Source organism: Doryrhamphus excisus, chromosome 9 (assembly GCF_030265055.1).
Source record: "Doryrhamphus excisus isolate RoL2022-K1 chromosome 9, RoL_Dexc_1.0, whole genome shotgun sequence".
NCBI classification, from domain to species: domain Eukaryota; kingdom Metazoa; phylum Chordata; class Actinopteri; order Syngnathiformes; family Syngnathidae; genus Doryrhamphus; species Doryrhamphus excisus.
Genome location: NC_080474.1, coordinates 13,637,397 through 13,654,494, shown reverse-complemented (window position 1 = coordinate 13,654,494; position 17,098 = coordinate 13,637,397). Strand labels below are relative to the sequence as shown.

General features: G+C 41.7%; 1 long non-coding RNA gene across 1 annotated transcript in view; it reads right to left on the bottom strand.

Moving 5' to 3' along the window:
- Nucleotides 1-17,098, bottom strand: part of LOC131136251 (uncharacterized) — a 31,755-nt gene that overhangs the window by 7,524 nt on the left and 7,133 nt on the right. The window contains exon 2 of the long non-coding RNA XR_009131713.1: nucleotides 5,952-6,069. This is a non-coding gene — a long non-coding RNA (uncharacterized LOC131136251). The remainder of the gene's footprint in view (nucleotides 1-5,951; nucleotides 6,070-17,098) is intronic.

Here is a 17,098-nt window from a genome sequence, read left to right as displayed (position 1 = left end):
TTTCCTCTGAGCTGCCTGGAAGATGACTGGGCCTGACCACATCCACATTCACACACATGCACAAAGTGACAACTGTGCACGCGCACACACACACAAGTGGGGGAAGCAAAGAGGAAGTGAATCATTACCCTGCCTTAGCCTCAAAGTAGGGGGTGACCACTGGACAAGAATGTGTGTATATTTGTGCAAACATACGTTGCATTTTTGCATTTCTGTGTGTGTGAGTGTGTGTGTGTGTGTGTGTGTGTGTGTGTGTGTGTGTGTGTAGGCATGTGTGCGTGGGTGGGAGTGTAGGATGTGTGAGTTGGGTGTGGATGCATTCTCTTTCACTCTACCTCGCATGTGCTCCACTAAATCTGCAAAGTCGTCCACTGTTAATGTGCTAATGTCCTAATGCACACTGCACTACCAGGCCCTCGACACACACATTGTCTTTGTTTCATTTTTATTTTTCTGAGTATTATTTTTAACACGGTGGGAGAATTAATTAGTATTTTTAACTCACGTTTCAATGCCGTTTCAATTTCTTCTTGCAAAACTTGCCTATGCATTTTTTATCTTTGCTGTTATGCAAACATTTCAGACATATTGCCATTTTTCCAATACTATTTTTGTTGGGAATCCCATCAGAAGTTGGGATAATTTGATAATAAATACCAGTTTTTTATATCCATCCAATGAAACGCATGTACAGTATCTCCAAATTTTGTGTTTCAATTCAATTCCGAATGTTCAATGATTTTCTTTCTGCGTTGAAACTGCTCTTTAAACGAAATGTATCCGCACATCATGTGAACAGTGGTGCGTCAATGTAGGCTTTTTTAGAGTGTTAAAAATATTTTAAGGGTGTCTGAATTACTGACCTTTACCTGCTAATTGCGGGTGGTCTCGGACAGCAACTCCCACCAATAGCAGGGTATGCTTTACATGCTTTTTTTTTATGGACAACAATCTAAAATAGCATGTCCTCTAAAGCTAATGCCAATACCAATATCAAAGAATGACGGGAGTCAAACATGTACAATCCCAGTTGTCGAGTTAATCGTCAACATACACATAAACAACATAATATTTCTGATATAGAATTTTGCAACGCACACACATACAAACAGTATTTCAGGGCCAGACAGATACAAGCCATATATTCAAAGCTAATCCGTGACTGTAAGCAGCTGTAATTGCAAAGGTAAATATTTTTGAGGTTGAACCATTGTTTTATACCCTAAATATAGTGTATACAACTGTGATACTATGACATTCACAGCAACCCATTTAGCAGAGCGGCCATTCATTGATCATTAGGTCCATAAAAGCTGAGCTGGAGAAGCTGGCTGGTGGAAAAAGCAAATAACTCTGGGATTCTGTGGAATATAAGGATTATGGACGCTGTGCCCCGTCCAAAGTTCTCCGCTATCCCAGAATAGTCACTAGCTATCAAGCAGATGGTCTCTGCTGCCTGCTAAAGTCACTCGCTTCTCCTTTCTCACGACGCTGACTTTAGATGGGATGAAAACAGTAAACCAAATGGTTCACGGCGGTGGTCTTGAAAGTCTCACGTGAGTGGACCACATGAGGACTAGAGTCTGAAGCCAAGGAGCGTCTCCAGAGGGAGCCCCCTTGTACACTGGCCTCACTTGGCCTGCAGACACCCCTCTTCAGGCCCTTCCAGGAGGGTTGGACTGATGGGAAAGAGCTGGCAAGTTGACCAAGGAAAAGCAAACTCCTTTGCTTAAGCTGCTTTATGAAGGTCTGGCAAACGAAAAGGAGCCGCGGGACTACATTGAGGTGAGAGATGGATGGACCTGAAGTCACAAGAAACCTCTGTGTCACCTCTGTCACCTTTTTTTTGGAGGTCACAGCGTTTTTTTGTTAGATTTTTAAAGCTGGACTGGTGGTGCACCCTGGCAGCCAGAAATCTGCTTCATTAGGCTCGATACAAGGCAGCGCAGAGGCTATTATGCCATAATGCACACTCTGTTTGGGAACTAGTGCTCTAACCTGAGTGCCCATAACCTGCCTCCACCCTCCAACGGCAAGCAGCAGTGACAGTAACTACGCTTACAAATGGCAAAATGGAATACCAAAATTCACATGCAACTCAATAATGTTAGCGGTGACTTTCCAAATAACTTTACGAGAACTGATCTTATTGTCATAACGATAACATTTAACTCCGCAATGATATGAATTACATTTACCAAGACAAAACACACTGACAATTGTGACAAACATCAGGTCATAAATGTTCCAACTATGTAAAATTATGAAAACAATCTGCAACTTACTTGAATTTGAACTGTTAACCAAATTTAAATAAATAAAACTAAAATGTCGATGTTTACTCTGAGAAATTTGTCAGCGTTACTTGTTAACATTTATCTGGATTTAGCGTATCCGGTGAATAAAGTGAATTCTGTTGCCCAATCAAGATAAATTCAACAGGTATGAAATGGGACAACATCGGCTGTTATCCCCAATGTCGGATTGACTTTAAATTTTTTGCACAACACCCACTGTAATTTTAGTTTATGTATCCGAATTGTGGGGAAATTTGGTACACACCTTTAGGGGACTGACAAACAGTTGAAAAACATGGCCGCCATCAAGCAAAACGTCTTTGAAGCAACACGGGCAGGAATTAGCATTGACCATTCTCTTGATTATAAAACTCATAAAACTAGAAGAATATCTGTACTACATTTATGCTAGCATGTCTTATAAAGTCGGACTAAATGGGAAATGGGGCACTGAAAACTACACTCATACATTACAAAAAACAACATGAGCACTTGAACACTATGAAGCACTTGAGCAAAAACGGCAAGGATAAACTCCCCAAGGGAAGAAACCGCAAACAAAATGTACAAAACTCCCTTCCTCTTGTTACCTGTCCTATGTCTAATGTATTGTTTTATAACCTGAGATGATTTATGTCCATCTTTGCTACAGTAGGTGGCGCTTTTCAACCTTTCAATGTAGCTTTTTTGGCTAACCATGACCAAAATTTAGGCTATACTAAGCCGCTAATGCACTTGTTTGTCACTTCCTCCTCTCCTGACGTCCTTCTACTTTGAATAATCAACCAAGGCTGAGTCACGGTGTTCACTGATTACCTTCAGAAAACAGAAAGGAACACCTTAAGAACATGCGGCCCATTGATCCTACTTTTCCATGACGTGCGTCCGCAACACACACAAACACACACACACTTGACCTGCCGCTTATTGGAATTCAGACTGGGGCCCAGGTAGGGGAAGCTCTATCCATATATGGGCATAGGAGGAAGCGGGCCAGGTGTGTGCGATAAGAATGCCGTTGAAACACACACACACACACACACACAGACACAATGTAACCGTGACGTGTACGTCTTAAGCCTGAGAACGCTGGCACTGCCATTGTTGCTGTATAAACATCACAGACGTCATGCGGAAAAGAAAGTAAAGGGAAAGTAGTGAAAGAAAAAAATGAACTCACAGATAATTGTACTGATTGTACTAATTAGCACATCTTTATAGGAAAACAAATATGTTTTGGCATGTCAGGAAGGACATGACATCTCTATCGTTTATTAGAGCTGAAAAAAAGTGGGTCAAATGAAATGCTGGCACAGGTGAATTACGGCTTGATTGTTACAACACCATGACTCAGCTGAGTCAACACAGCACGCCGCTTAACGCACATTCACATAACAGCTAAGAAAACATTCTCAAAAATCACTATGCTTTTTTAAAAATGTTTTCAGCTAGGATGTATTATTTGCTGACAATCCTTAAAATAGCTACAACGCTTTAGAAAAAAATGATTTTTGCTCTTTTCATAAATCATTCGTTGCATAAATTACCTGTTTAAAAGTGAACGAATAACAGCAAGACAGTCCTACTCTGCAGTCTCATAAAAAATGTAATTTTAAGATAGATTATGTTTTTTAATATTGTCTTATTTGTAAAATGTTAATGCATATATAATATTAAATAAAATATTAAATAAATATAAGTAAATAAGTCATGCTAATATAAAAAATATATAAAAATTAAATAAATTATATACAAATTATATACATAAATATGATTAATTACAAAAAATATAAATTAATTCAAAACAGCAATACATTATGGTTAAACACAAACAGATTTTTAAATCTGATATATATCAAAAAATATAACACCACCAGTTTGTACTGACTGAACAAATCATCTCAATATTTCACAATTCAAATTAAGTTAAAATGTAAACATTTAATTTGACCTGAATGAAATTATCAATACTGTCTTGTTTACATGTACATGTCCATCACGTGTGCACATACACATAACCAGTCTCAGAGAATCGGCCGACAATTTGGGGTCATTGTGTGGTGATGATATATGCTATGTCTGCTATACACTTAATAATACCTAACGTTATTCGCTAAACTATGCCAAATCACTAACATCACTAACAAAAACAGACTATATATTGTATATATAGTTATACTGTATATTTTGTATTTTCATTTTTAATAGATGTGCCTGCGCCTTCTTCACCAAAACAAATTCCTAGTATGTGTTTGATCATACCTGACAATAAACAATTTCTGATTCTGAACATTATGAACACCTGACAACAAACATACTGTGCCCCAGCACACTTTGCAAATTTTGGCGCAGTCTGGCGCAGCACCGCGCACCCACGCCTCCATCCCTCTAATGAGTGAGAGGGTTTAACACAACCGAGTGTAATCTTAACCAATCAAATTGACGTCCCTCATTGTGCATCAGACTGCACCACACGCGTCATTCACCACATACGCCCCCTTGTGGGACACGTCATCTGTTACACAGTTACATTAAACACCGCATCACGCTAATCCATGCATCTTACTTTGCACCATTCCTGCTCTACATCGGCAAATAGGAGAACCTTTGATGGTATATTCACAGTATCTCATCAAAAATGTATTTAGCCCACTGTAACTAATGCACATGCATGTCTGATTCATGGCGGGAGTTTGAGAGCTACATTTGAGAGTTAGCACCTCCCCATGCAGTACTTAACCAAGATAGACAGCTCCTCTATGACCTAATAATACAACCTGTATGAATAGTTTTTTTCCCTTCCCTGAAGTTTGTCGCTGCAGGAAGGCGTCAGGCTCACTTCCTGCCAAGTAGGACAGGGGCGGGTTCATTCTGTAGGCAGCGTGATAAGACCTCATGTTGGGGGGGGGTCAGATTCCATGGTAATCTCATCGAGATTCCTGCGAAGCATCTCCCTGCCAATTTCCAATCCTATCACACGCTCTTTGCCGGAAACGGCAGCTGATAGGATGACCAACGTGGACGCTTCCATGATGCTGACACACAAACACACAATGCCGTGTGTGGAATGGCAGGTAGTGCTAATGCTAATTATAGCCTGAGGTAAAGCGATCTTACTCTGGAAATTCTTGTTTGCACAAAAAAGTGACAACTTGTTGTGAGTAATGGCAGCTGGAATGAAAGCGTGGTCTTAGTCACGGCAAGTGGGAGACGTACTCAAGAACAACAACAGCTGGGCGGCGGGCCACCACTTTTTTAAGAACGCACTTTAGGTGGTCAGCTGGTGGTGACTAAGCCCCCCCTACTCCAAAGAAAAAAGCACACACAATACACACAAGCATACATATACGCAAATCTCAGCCAATCACGTGTGGCACCCATTCATAAAGAGTCCTATGATATGACAACCCCCCCACCTTCCTCCTCCGCCTCCTCCTCCACTTCATTCATGCTGACTGAGTGGCTATCTGTGTCAAATGAACGAGGGTGGGGGGTGCACTCAGCGTGACCGACAGAGGAAGTAGCGCATCCGCCGTTAACCGCCGTCATCACATGAAAGTACCCCCCCCCCCACACACACACACACATATACACACACACAAAACATGTCACCTTTCAATGCATATCAACAACATATGACAGTTTTCCACTTACCCGAGTTTAGGAACCAGATGAACTCCTTGCGTTCTGTCCTATCCTGTTCCCTTTTCCATGTTCTAGAGTCCTCCGTTAAGTTGCTTCCGAGTGTAGATTCCGGCTTTTTAACTTCAAGCTATCAGGAGGAGGATAGAGAAATAGAAAGAGAGAGAGAGAGAGAGAGAGAGAGAGAGAGAAGCTATTGGGTAAGAAGGTCTCACCCACGTCACCATTTGGACAAATCACACACTCCTACTTCTTCCTATCACTGTCTTTTTTATTCCTGCATTCCCTTAAGTGTAATCAGTAACAGGCTCACAGTATATATACATATATATATATATAAACATATATATACATATATATATATACATATGTACTGTATACACAGTATATAAGGCTCCCTCTGGGCTAAAAGGTGCTTTCCCGGCGCTCTGGAGTCGTTAAACCTCCCAGTGAACGCCCCGCCAAAGCAGCGCTATCACATGTTACACAGCAGCGGCACAGCCGCTTCTATCTCTCTGACACACACACACACTCACACACATACATATAGTCGAGATCACTGCTCTTTATAGTGTGGCTCTTGAAATGAAAAAAAAGGGGGGCGGTCCCCAGTGCAGCCCAATGGGGGCAGTGTCCTGTTACACGGCTCTCAATTGAGGTTAGTGAGAGGGCATCCATTGAGAAAAAAAAAGGAGAGAGGAGGGAAGACTGAAGAAGGAGGAGGAGAAAAAAAACAGGGAGGGCCACCTCTGTGTAATGTGTGTGTGGACCGTAAGGCAGGAAACCCCCGGCACCCGAGCTGCTGGGACGCCTGTAGAAAATGGACCTGAGTGGACCACATTACACCGACATAGATAACCGCCATTGTGAATAGGATTAATGCGTTAGTCCAGGGGTGTCCAATGTCTGGCCCGTGGGCAATTTGCAGCGCTCAGATTGTTATTGGCCCTTGGCATATTCTAGTAATAAAATTAGATGGGATCATTACAAAGGACAATATAAGACACTCATAAAAAAGAAAAGATATGAACGGTGAGATGACTCTTTGTGTGTTTGTTACACAAAAAGGCATTTACCGTATTTTCCGGACTATAAGTCGCACTTTTTTTCATAGGTTGGCTGTTCCTGCGACTTATACTCCAGAGCGACTTATAAATGAAAAAACTGTTTATGTTACATAAACACTGAACACCTTTTCTGTTCGTGTTTATTTTTTGTGTAGCTTAATAACCATTGTGTTAGCATATCTTTTTAGCCTGTTCTCTATTATTTTATTGTTAGAATCTGCCTTCCAAGAGGATGTAATGTCTGTTTTGGTCAAGTAGTTTGTAAAATAAATTACCCACAAAAAATGCGACTTATACTCCAGTGCGACTTATGTATGTTTTTTCCTACCTAATTATGCATTTTTGGCCTTGTACGACTTCTTCGGAGCGACTTATAGTCCAGAAAATACGGTAATCATTTTTCTGTATCCCCTTGTGGAAAATATTTGGGTAACTTTGTCAAAATTGCACTCTCAATGATCTTTGTGAAAACGAATTGGTGAACCCTGACCTCGCCCGTGAGATAAAATTCCTCAAAAAACAATGACCACCCCTGCAGCATCGACAAAAGAACACCAAAACAAACAAAAAAATCAAGGAAAATGTGAAATTTTCCCTATTTCTCTTTTTTGGAAATCATTTATCTAGTTTGTCGACTTTGTTTCTGATTGTTAATCTTAAAAATGTGTAATTTGGCTACAATCTAAGAAATGATTAACCAAAGAATGCCCACCTGTCTACAAGGGTTCATGGACAACTAGCAACTAGTCATTTCTGCATAACCCTGCCGCCAAAAAAAGCCTGATAGTACTGCAACAATAAAGCACAAAAATCTACCCAAGGGAAACAAATACGCAAAAATGAGTACAGTCATCCCTCCCCACTTCGTGCTTCACTATAGCACAGGTTTCCAAAAATCTATTAATGAAGAAATTATGCTGTTTTGTAGTTGAATACGGACTATTTTTAGTCAAAACATATGCATATTGAAGCAAATGTATACATATTTATTGCCTAAATTATGCACATTCAAACATAAAATGGCTAAATGAAGTAAAATACACATATAACGCGTTCAGAAGATGCATTCAAAGACGCTGTGAATGATATGTGGTATTCTATACTGGTCATTTGGTGTCAGCACTGCTACTGTAATGTTCGCTGAGACACACAATCACCAGAATTGAATTATCTCAGGCTTCTCTAATAAAAACACGGGCTATGTCCATCTAAAACTCAATTCTGAATCTCTGACATCACTTCCTGTATGGCCGCTACTATATTGTACTACTATAAAGTGAGTATAAGGGTGTTATTTCATGTTTTAGAGGAGAGTTATAATGTTAATAACCGTATTTAGAAGGTTGTAAGCAGGTTTTCTATGAAAATATTGAAATTAGAAATAAGGATTCCTACCTCAAATTCACTTATCACTGTTAGGTTTGGAACAGATTAACTGTGATGAACGAGGGATTACTGTATATAGGTTTTGGATAATCATCATTATTAACTAACTTTAAAAAGTTCACATTCTAAACGCCTTCTATGTGTTATTAATAAATTTATCAGCTTCTTCTTTGGTGAAAGGAAGGTGAAACTAGTAGTAATTTTGTTTTGCTTAGCAAAAAAACCCCAAAAGTTGTGACATCATCCAAGCCCCCTTGAGGCAGGTGACCAGGAAGTAGCCTGGTGGAGGTCACTGCCATGTGCTGACCTGAGAACAACGTTGGACCTCCACCCTCTGGCAACTAACCCTTCCAACTTCTGCCAACTCTCTCCGACATCCTGCCATTCTACCCCCACACACGCCGACAACCACACCTATCAAAAGGTTTGGACCCTTACCCCCCACACCCTTCTCCACCCATGTGCTCCCTCCCTCGCTCGTCGGCGCTTGGGGGCTCGGCCTGAGAGGGTTTCAATGGGAGTCTGCAACCTTCAGGAATGACATAGCTGCCTGCTTACTCACAGGAGGGAGGCCATGTGACTCATCAAAGCCAATGCTGCGCCCATGTTATACACATTTGGCCAAACACACACACACACACACACCGCCTTTGTAGGGCCTTCATTCATAACTTCTCCATAACCTCTGTGACTCACTCCTCAAGACGTTCGACCCAAATAGCCCAATAATCCCGATCCACATTTGACTGACGGGACCCTCAATTGAACATTTCCATGCCTCATATGCTGAGCAAGATGAGTTTTTACGCTTTATAAAGCTGCTCTTGCGTTTCCCACCCTGCTTTATGATGAGCTCATGTGGCTGGCTGCGGAGGTCCCGACCCAAAATTTTAGCACCACTGACTTAGATCATGTTGTTGCCCAAAATAACATGACTGTGACATAACTCTCACACGTACTCTCCAACACCGCCATCACACGATAACACTTCAGAAAAGTCAGCATGAAGGAAACGTTCTCCAAGCACCAATTTGTTCTTAGCTTTCGTCTGGATTTGGATTTGGATTTTGGAAGGAGCAGAAATTTACTTGTGACCCCTCCTGATTTATCCGATTTATTAAGTACTATAAATACTATAAATTTGTACATGGCGGTCGAGTGGTTAGCGTGCAGACCTCACAGCTAGGAGACCAGGGTTAAATTCCCACCCTCGGCCATCTCTGTGTGGAGTTTGCATGTTCTCCCTGTGCATGTGTGAGTTTTCTCCGGGTACTCCGGTTTCCTCCCACATTCCAAAAACATGCTAGGTTAATTGGTGACTCCAAATTGTCCATAAGTATGAATGTGAGTGTGAATGGTTGTTTGTCTATATGTGCCCTGTGATTGAGCACCCCCGCGACCCTCGTGAGGAAAAGCGGTAGAAAATGAATGAATGAATGAATGTACATGTTGGTAGGTCTGCATTGAAATGAAAGCCTCTCGCAACCCCTCTGACGGTTCCCGAGAAGCACTGGTTCTCAAACTATTTTAGGGTTACTTAAAAAAGCATTTGATTTAAAACGATAGCATGTATAGCCAAGCACATCCGCTATTTTTGTAGTCTCCATCAGAAAACAAACAGTCACATTGGAATAAAGGCTAATTACGTACAAATAAAACGCTCATCAGCCTTGTAATTAGTTTACTTACTCCTGACATAAGCTACAAAAAAAATGTTGTGTTTTCATAGCAAAATGTAAAGCTTAATAATTAGTGGCGTATCCAGACACAATACTGTATGTTGCTGGGAGAACATCCAACTAAAGGTAAAAATAAACGCAAAACAAAATGCATCTACACATTTTTGAGGTGTTGCCATTTGAGTAAAACCTGGGAACAGAGATACAATTTCCATATTATATTTAAGCCATAGTCGTAATAACCATTCATTCATTTTCTACCGCTTATCCTCACGAGGGTCGCGGGGGTGCTGGAGCCTATCCCAGCTGTCTTTGGGCGAGAGGCGGAGTACACCCTGGACTGGTCGCCAGCCAATTACAGGGCACATATAGACAAACAACCATTCACACTCACATTCATACCTATGGACAATTTGGAGTCACCAATTAACCTAGCATGTTTTTGGAATGTGGGAGGAAACCGGAGTACCCGGAGAAAACCCACGCATGCACGGGGAGAACATGCAAACTCCACACAGAGATGGCCGAGGGTGGAATTGAACCCTGGTCCTCCTAGCTGTGAGGTCTGTGCGCTAACCACTAGTCCACTGTGCCGCCCCGTGTTAACCATGTTTATAAAAAAACAGTTTTGGTCACAATAATCATTGTATCAAATGTTCGTAACATAGTATTTATAATACATACTGTATGCACATACTGTACTCACAGTGTATACAATTGGTCATACCTCAGAGGAAAAAAAAACGCTTAAATCAGAAGGTTGGCAATCAACGTTTTCAAAGACTCTGTGGTCGAGACTCGACAGCGAGCCCATCTTGGCAAAAGGAATTGGCTTGTGGCTCTGACTGAAGACAGAGAGAGAGAGTGGGTGTGCGTGAATCACGGCCTGTCGCGTGTCGATCCGATGAATGAACCAGTCTGTGAGCGTTTTCGCTCGCCGGGTCTGATGGGTGGCCGGACTCGGACAGGCGGGTGAGTCAAGACCACAGCAGATCAAATGACGGCAGAACTGCCAAACAACATCAGGAGTCATATAAACGCCTTTACCCCCGCCCTCATTATTCAACGTTATGTCAACAGAATTTACATTTGGCACAAAATAGCGCACTGTAACTAGTAAAAAAGAGCTATTTTTAGATTGTGTTTGGTTTTATGTTTGTCATCTTTGCGGAGTGTTAGAACGTTGTGGTTTTTTTGTTGTGGCAAGAATTGCTTTTTAAAAACCCATAATAACCCATAATATTCTATTACAGAATATAGTGTTTCCAGCACAAAATGTCAGCCATGTTTGTGGAGTGTTTGCATGTTCTGACAGGACTTGCTAGAATAACTTTTAGTACAGAAATTATTCAATAATTGCTCTATGAATTAGAACAAAAAGTAAAAAAATATTGTAATTAATCCAACTAATTTTTAGCACTTCCTGTACGACTCAATGTAAGCCTTACTGTGTAAACATGTATCATAGATTATTATGTAGTTTGAAATGGCAAAATATAGTGTTTAGAGTAGCACGTCTGCCATGTTTGTAGTTTCAAGTACAGCAGGACCCTCTCTATCACAAAAGGCACACTGACAGCCATGACGTTAATTATGATTACACCCAAAACACTCATTAATTATTAAAATGTTTGTATAAAGTTACACTGTACTTAGTATAAAAGTGACAAATTTTTGTAGTCTTTTTATATTGTTGTATTAGTGGAGTAATAACTTAATAACAATGGAGAATTGATAAAATAATAATATTTTCCCCATTTTCTGGGTTATTTGTGCTAAAAGCAAGGAGTCACTCGAAACAAATTACTTCAAAAAAATCTTGGCATTAAACGTGACATTCACGTTTTGAATGTCTATATTACAGAATATAGTGTTTCCAGCACAAAATGTCAGTGTTTGCATGTCCTGACAAGAATAACTTTTAGTACAGAAATTATTCAATAATTGCTCTATGAATTAGAACAAAAAGTTATATTGTTATAATTTTTAGCACTTCCTGTATGACTCAATGTAAGCCTTACTGTGTAAACATGTATCATAGATTATTATGTCCCTAGCAGTTTGAAATGGCAAAATATAGTGTTTAGAGTAGCACGTCAGCCATGTTTGTAGTTTCAAGTACAGCAGGACCCTCTCGATCACAAAAGGCACACTGACAGCCATGACGTTAATTATGATTACACCCAAAAGACTCATTAATTATTAAAATGTTTGTATAAAGTTACACTGTACTTAGTATAAAAGTGACAATTTTTTATAGTCTTTTTATATTGTTGTATTAGTGGATTAATAACTTAATAACAATGGAGATTTGATAAAATAATAATATTACTGCAGATTTTCCCCATTTTCTGGGTTATTTGTGCTAAAAGCAATGAGTCACTCGGAGCAAATTATTAAAAAAAAAATCTTGGCATTAAACGTGACATTCAAGTTTTGGGACAAATCATTTTCTGTGCTGTTGTTTTAACAAAACGGAACACTTTGCCATTTTAGAATGTGACTCAGTCTATTGTGAGCGGCGCCTGCTCGCTTTCTCTGGGTGGATACAAGGGCGGAGATGCGTTTTCGACACAGCCGGGGCCTTTCCTTCATGTTGACACACACACACACACACATACACACACAATGGAAAAGGAAGCTGGGGATTCCTGAGATTCCTGTGGACAAAAAGGTGTGAACTCAGGCAGCCGAGCAGCCTGGGAATTCTGCCGTGCTCGCGCTTCACAGGCAGTTTAATGGCAGAGAGGAGTTCTGGTGACATGGGTGCAGATAAGCAAGACTTAGGGAGATAAGGTCTAGGAATTCAAACAACAGGGCGAAGAATAAACTGTTTTGGGTTTCTTGAAAGGCGCTGTATAAATCCAATTTATTATTCTGATTACAATAATTGTTATTACAGAGGGTGAAGGTAATAACGGTGCACTTTTTTATACTTAAATGTCCTTAACAAAAAAAAAACAGTAGCACCTTGGTGAGCGTACACCTCGGTTAGCGTCTTTATCGGTTAACATTGAAAATTCGCAGCTAAATTTTCCAGTTAAAGTACAATATAGTCTTGTCGTTTTACTACTACACTGCTTGACTGCAACTGTGTTCTAGTATAGGGGGAAGAAGGATGGGGGAAGGGGGGATGCTTGAAGGACCCTTCACTGACTATATTAGGCCAGTGTGTTTGTGGCCAGCTCACATCCTGACTGTGATGTCATGGTCACGCTGGCGAGGCATGACTGCGTGTCTTATCTGTGCCCACTGGGCTTTGCTCTACATTGCTGTCCGTCTCTGTGTGTGTGTGTGTGTGTGTGTGTTTGTGTGAGAGTGCATTAGCCTATGGTAACCCCTCGCAAGACGCAGGTACACCGCTGAACATTTTTAATAGCTTGGAATTTCTGGTATTGTAGCTCAATTTTGTATTGTTCATTTTATCATCCGTTTTCAATCCAAATATTTAGTCGGTTGTGTTGCCTTCTTTTCATTCATTCATTCATTCATTCATTTCCTACCGCTTATCCTCACGGGGGGTGCTGGAGCCTATCCCAGCTGGCGAGAGGCGGGGTACACCCTGGACTGGTCGCCAGCCAATCACAGGGCACATATAGACAAACAACCATTAACACTCACATTCATACCTATGGACAATTTGGAGTCACCAATTAACCTAGCATGTTTTTGGAATGTGGGAGGAAACCGGAATACCCGGAGAAAACCTGTATTCATTTTTTTTTTATTTGATCTTTGAAAAATATTAGAATCTGTAACCATGAAGTAGTTCTGTAGTTATTGGGACTAGTAAAACGTTTGTATCGCCACTTTTTTTTTACTTCCTAGGTATGTTGGTGCAGTAGTCATCCTCATATTTTTAGGACAGGTGATAAACTGGAGGGTGAAAAGGTTACATTTCTTCTGCCTGAGTCATGTGGGATAGCTACTGGATTGACTGCGAACACAAAGCATCACAACGTCATTGAACGCCATTTTAGTGCTATTCTGGTCGGGAATGAGACTCCGAATCTTTGTGACTGGGTGGAATGGGACGTTGATTTAATGTTGTCATAGGAGTCATGATATGCTACGAAGAAATACAAAATATTGGTATCTCAGTTTTCTTTAGTACCCCTCCTCTTGCCTGAAGACAGCTGGGATAGGCTCCAGCATCCCCTGCAACCCTCGTAAGGATAAGCGGTAGAAAATGGGGGTGGCATGGCGGACGAGTGGCTCGCAGCTAGGAGACCAGGGTTCAATTCCACCCTCGGCCATCTCTGTGTGGAGTTTGCATGTTCTCCCCGTGCATGCGTGGGTTTTCTCCGGGTACTCCGGTTTCCTCCCACATATTAAAAACATGCTAGGTTAATTGGTGACTCCAAATTGTCCATAGGTATGAATGTGAGTGTGAATGGTTGTTTGTCTATATGTGCCCTGTGATTGGCTGGCGACCAGTCCAGGGTGTACCCCGCCTCTCGCCCGAAAACAGCTGGGATAGGCAGCATACCAATGATCCTAATGAGGATAGGCGGCATAGAAAATGTATGGGCTGATTATTAGTATTTCTCTGGTATACTTTTCGAGTGTTAAGTTGCCGTATGATGAGTTTAGTGTTCCTACAAAAGGGTTCTTAGTAAGATGACACTGTGAGTCAAACTATTGTTATACTGTTATATATAATGACCTCCTGTGGTTTCCGGTAGTCCAGGGTGTACCCCGCCTCTTGCCCGAAGACAGCTGGGATAGGCTCCAGCACCCCCCACGACCCTCGTGAGGAAAAGCGGTAGAAAATGAATGAATGAGTTTTCTTCATTGATTTGTTCCAAAGGGTTAGACAAAAAACGAAATATGAAAACCTAGGCGGACAAGAGACGTGTTTGTGAGTTGGAGATGTATGTGTGGTGTTGGAACGTTACAGTACGTGACAAATGAACCAGTTTGTTACATGCAGTACTGTACAAAAACTGGCAAAGCGTGGCTGTATATGAATTTCTATAGTAATGACCCTTAAGAAGATAATAAAATGAAATATGAGGGTGTACTGTCCAGTACTGTACATTAAGTAAACAGCGACAGTAAGACCACAATGTGACTCTATAGGAGTACGTTGCTACCACTTCGTCATCACCGCCCCCCTCCCCCTTTCCTCTTCCTCTTCCCTTCAGAGGTGCAAGAAGGGGAAAAACATCTCCAGCGAGTGAATGAGCGACTGTGCTGCCTTCAGAGCACACGAGAGCGGCAAGCGCTGCCAAGGCGGTGAGGGGTCACGCCGCCGGGAATGTGTGTGTAATAATATGCGGTGTCTCGTAGGGACCACTTGCATCGCGCGCCAGCTCCCCCCAGTGGCCGGTGGTGAGTATCGCTACGCAAGGGCGCTACCGTCCCACCCTTCACTTCCACCTAGCCTAACCCCCACACACACCCATACTGTCATCCACCATTTCCTCACCACACCCTAACTGGACCCTTGGCTCCAGTCCCCACACCCTAGACTGGTGGACTCCCTGTGACATTCCTGGAGAACCACCTTCCATTATCTTCAAGACTGGCACAACCCAGGAAGCTGCTGCTGACGCTGCTACTGTACAGCTTGCTGCCCCCCCCACCCCTCCGCCCACCACACCCCAACTTCCAGTTCTAAGAAAGCATGTTTGCAGTACAGTACGCAGAAATGAAAGCCAAGCCGCTCAGGTCATGTGCGTCGACGAAAAACTGAAGAGCAATTACACGCATCTTTTGGATGAAAGCGTTCTTTTTGACGGTGCTTTGACTTTGAAGCTTCACTGTGAACGCTCAAGGAGCTAAAATCTCAGACGACGCTCAAACACTTAGCAACAGCCACAGACCTGCTATTTATTTTTAAAGGTGCCATATATAAATAAGCACGACAATACAATAGCATATTAGACTCATGTCATCCCAAATGTAGCCTTAATGCTGGAATATAGAGAGTTCAACTAGTTTTGTGTATCTGTAGCTTTAATGCTAATGAGCTGTGTTTGTCTTAGTGTTTGTCTCCAAGAAGCACTATTGCATATTTTATCCACATTATTCATTCATTCATTCATTCATTTTCTACCGCTTTTTCCTCACGAGGGTCGCGGGGGTGCTGGAGCCTATCCCAGCTGTCTTCGGGCGAGAGGCGGGGTACACCCTGGACTGGTCGCCAGCCAATCACAGGGCACATATAGACAAACAACCATTCACACTCACATTCATACCTATGGACAATTTGGAGTCACCAATTAACCTAGCATGTTTTTGGAATGTGGGAGGAAACCGGAGTACCCGGATGGAATTGAACCCTGGTCTCCTAGCTGTGAGGTCTGCGCGCTAACCACTAGACCACTAGACAATGTAAACAACAAACGTTAGCAACACGAGCATAGCAATGTGAGCTACAGAGCTAACATTACAGTCATATTTTAACAGCAAAATCCTACTTTGCTGAAGAAAAAAAGCAACTCAGATGTCTGTAGCTGACTGTCAGGAAATTCGGGAAAAGCAATTTAGGATGTGTTTGACGTGTTTCAAGCTGTGTAGCGAAGCCTCTCCATAATCCTTCCATAATTATGCATCATTTGAATTGAATTTTGCACCAAAATGTAAAGACGTCTTAGTCAGTGTCTGTAACATTCCACCGCAAAATTTGAGAAAATGAGTTGTGTAGTCCCGCAGACCAGGGTTCAATTCCACCCTCGGCCATCTCTGTGTGGAGTTTGCATGTTCTCCCCGTGCATGCGTGGGTTTTTTTCCGGGTACTCCAGTTTCCTCCCACATTCCAAAAACATGCTAGGTTAATTGGTGACTCCAAATTGTCCATAGGTATGAATGTGAGTGTGAATGGTTGTTTGTCTATATGTGCCCTGTGATTGGCTGGCGACCAGTCCAGGGTGTACCCCGCCTCTCACCCAAAGACAGCTGGGATAGGCTCCTTCATGTATGGTGTAGCTATACAGTATGAGTGAGTCTTTACGCTGTTTTTCTTTTCCAATCCATCAAGTCTACCACTTCCTCCTTCCTCTTCGACATTAAATAACCCTTC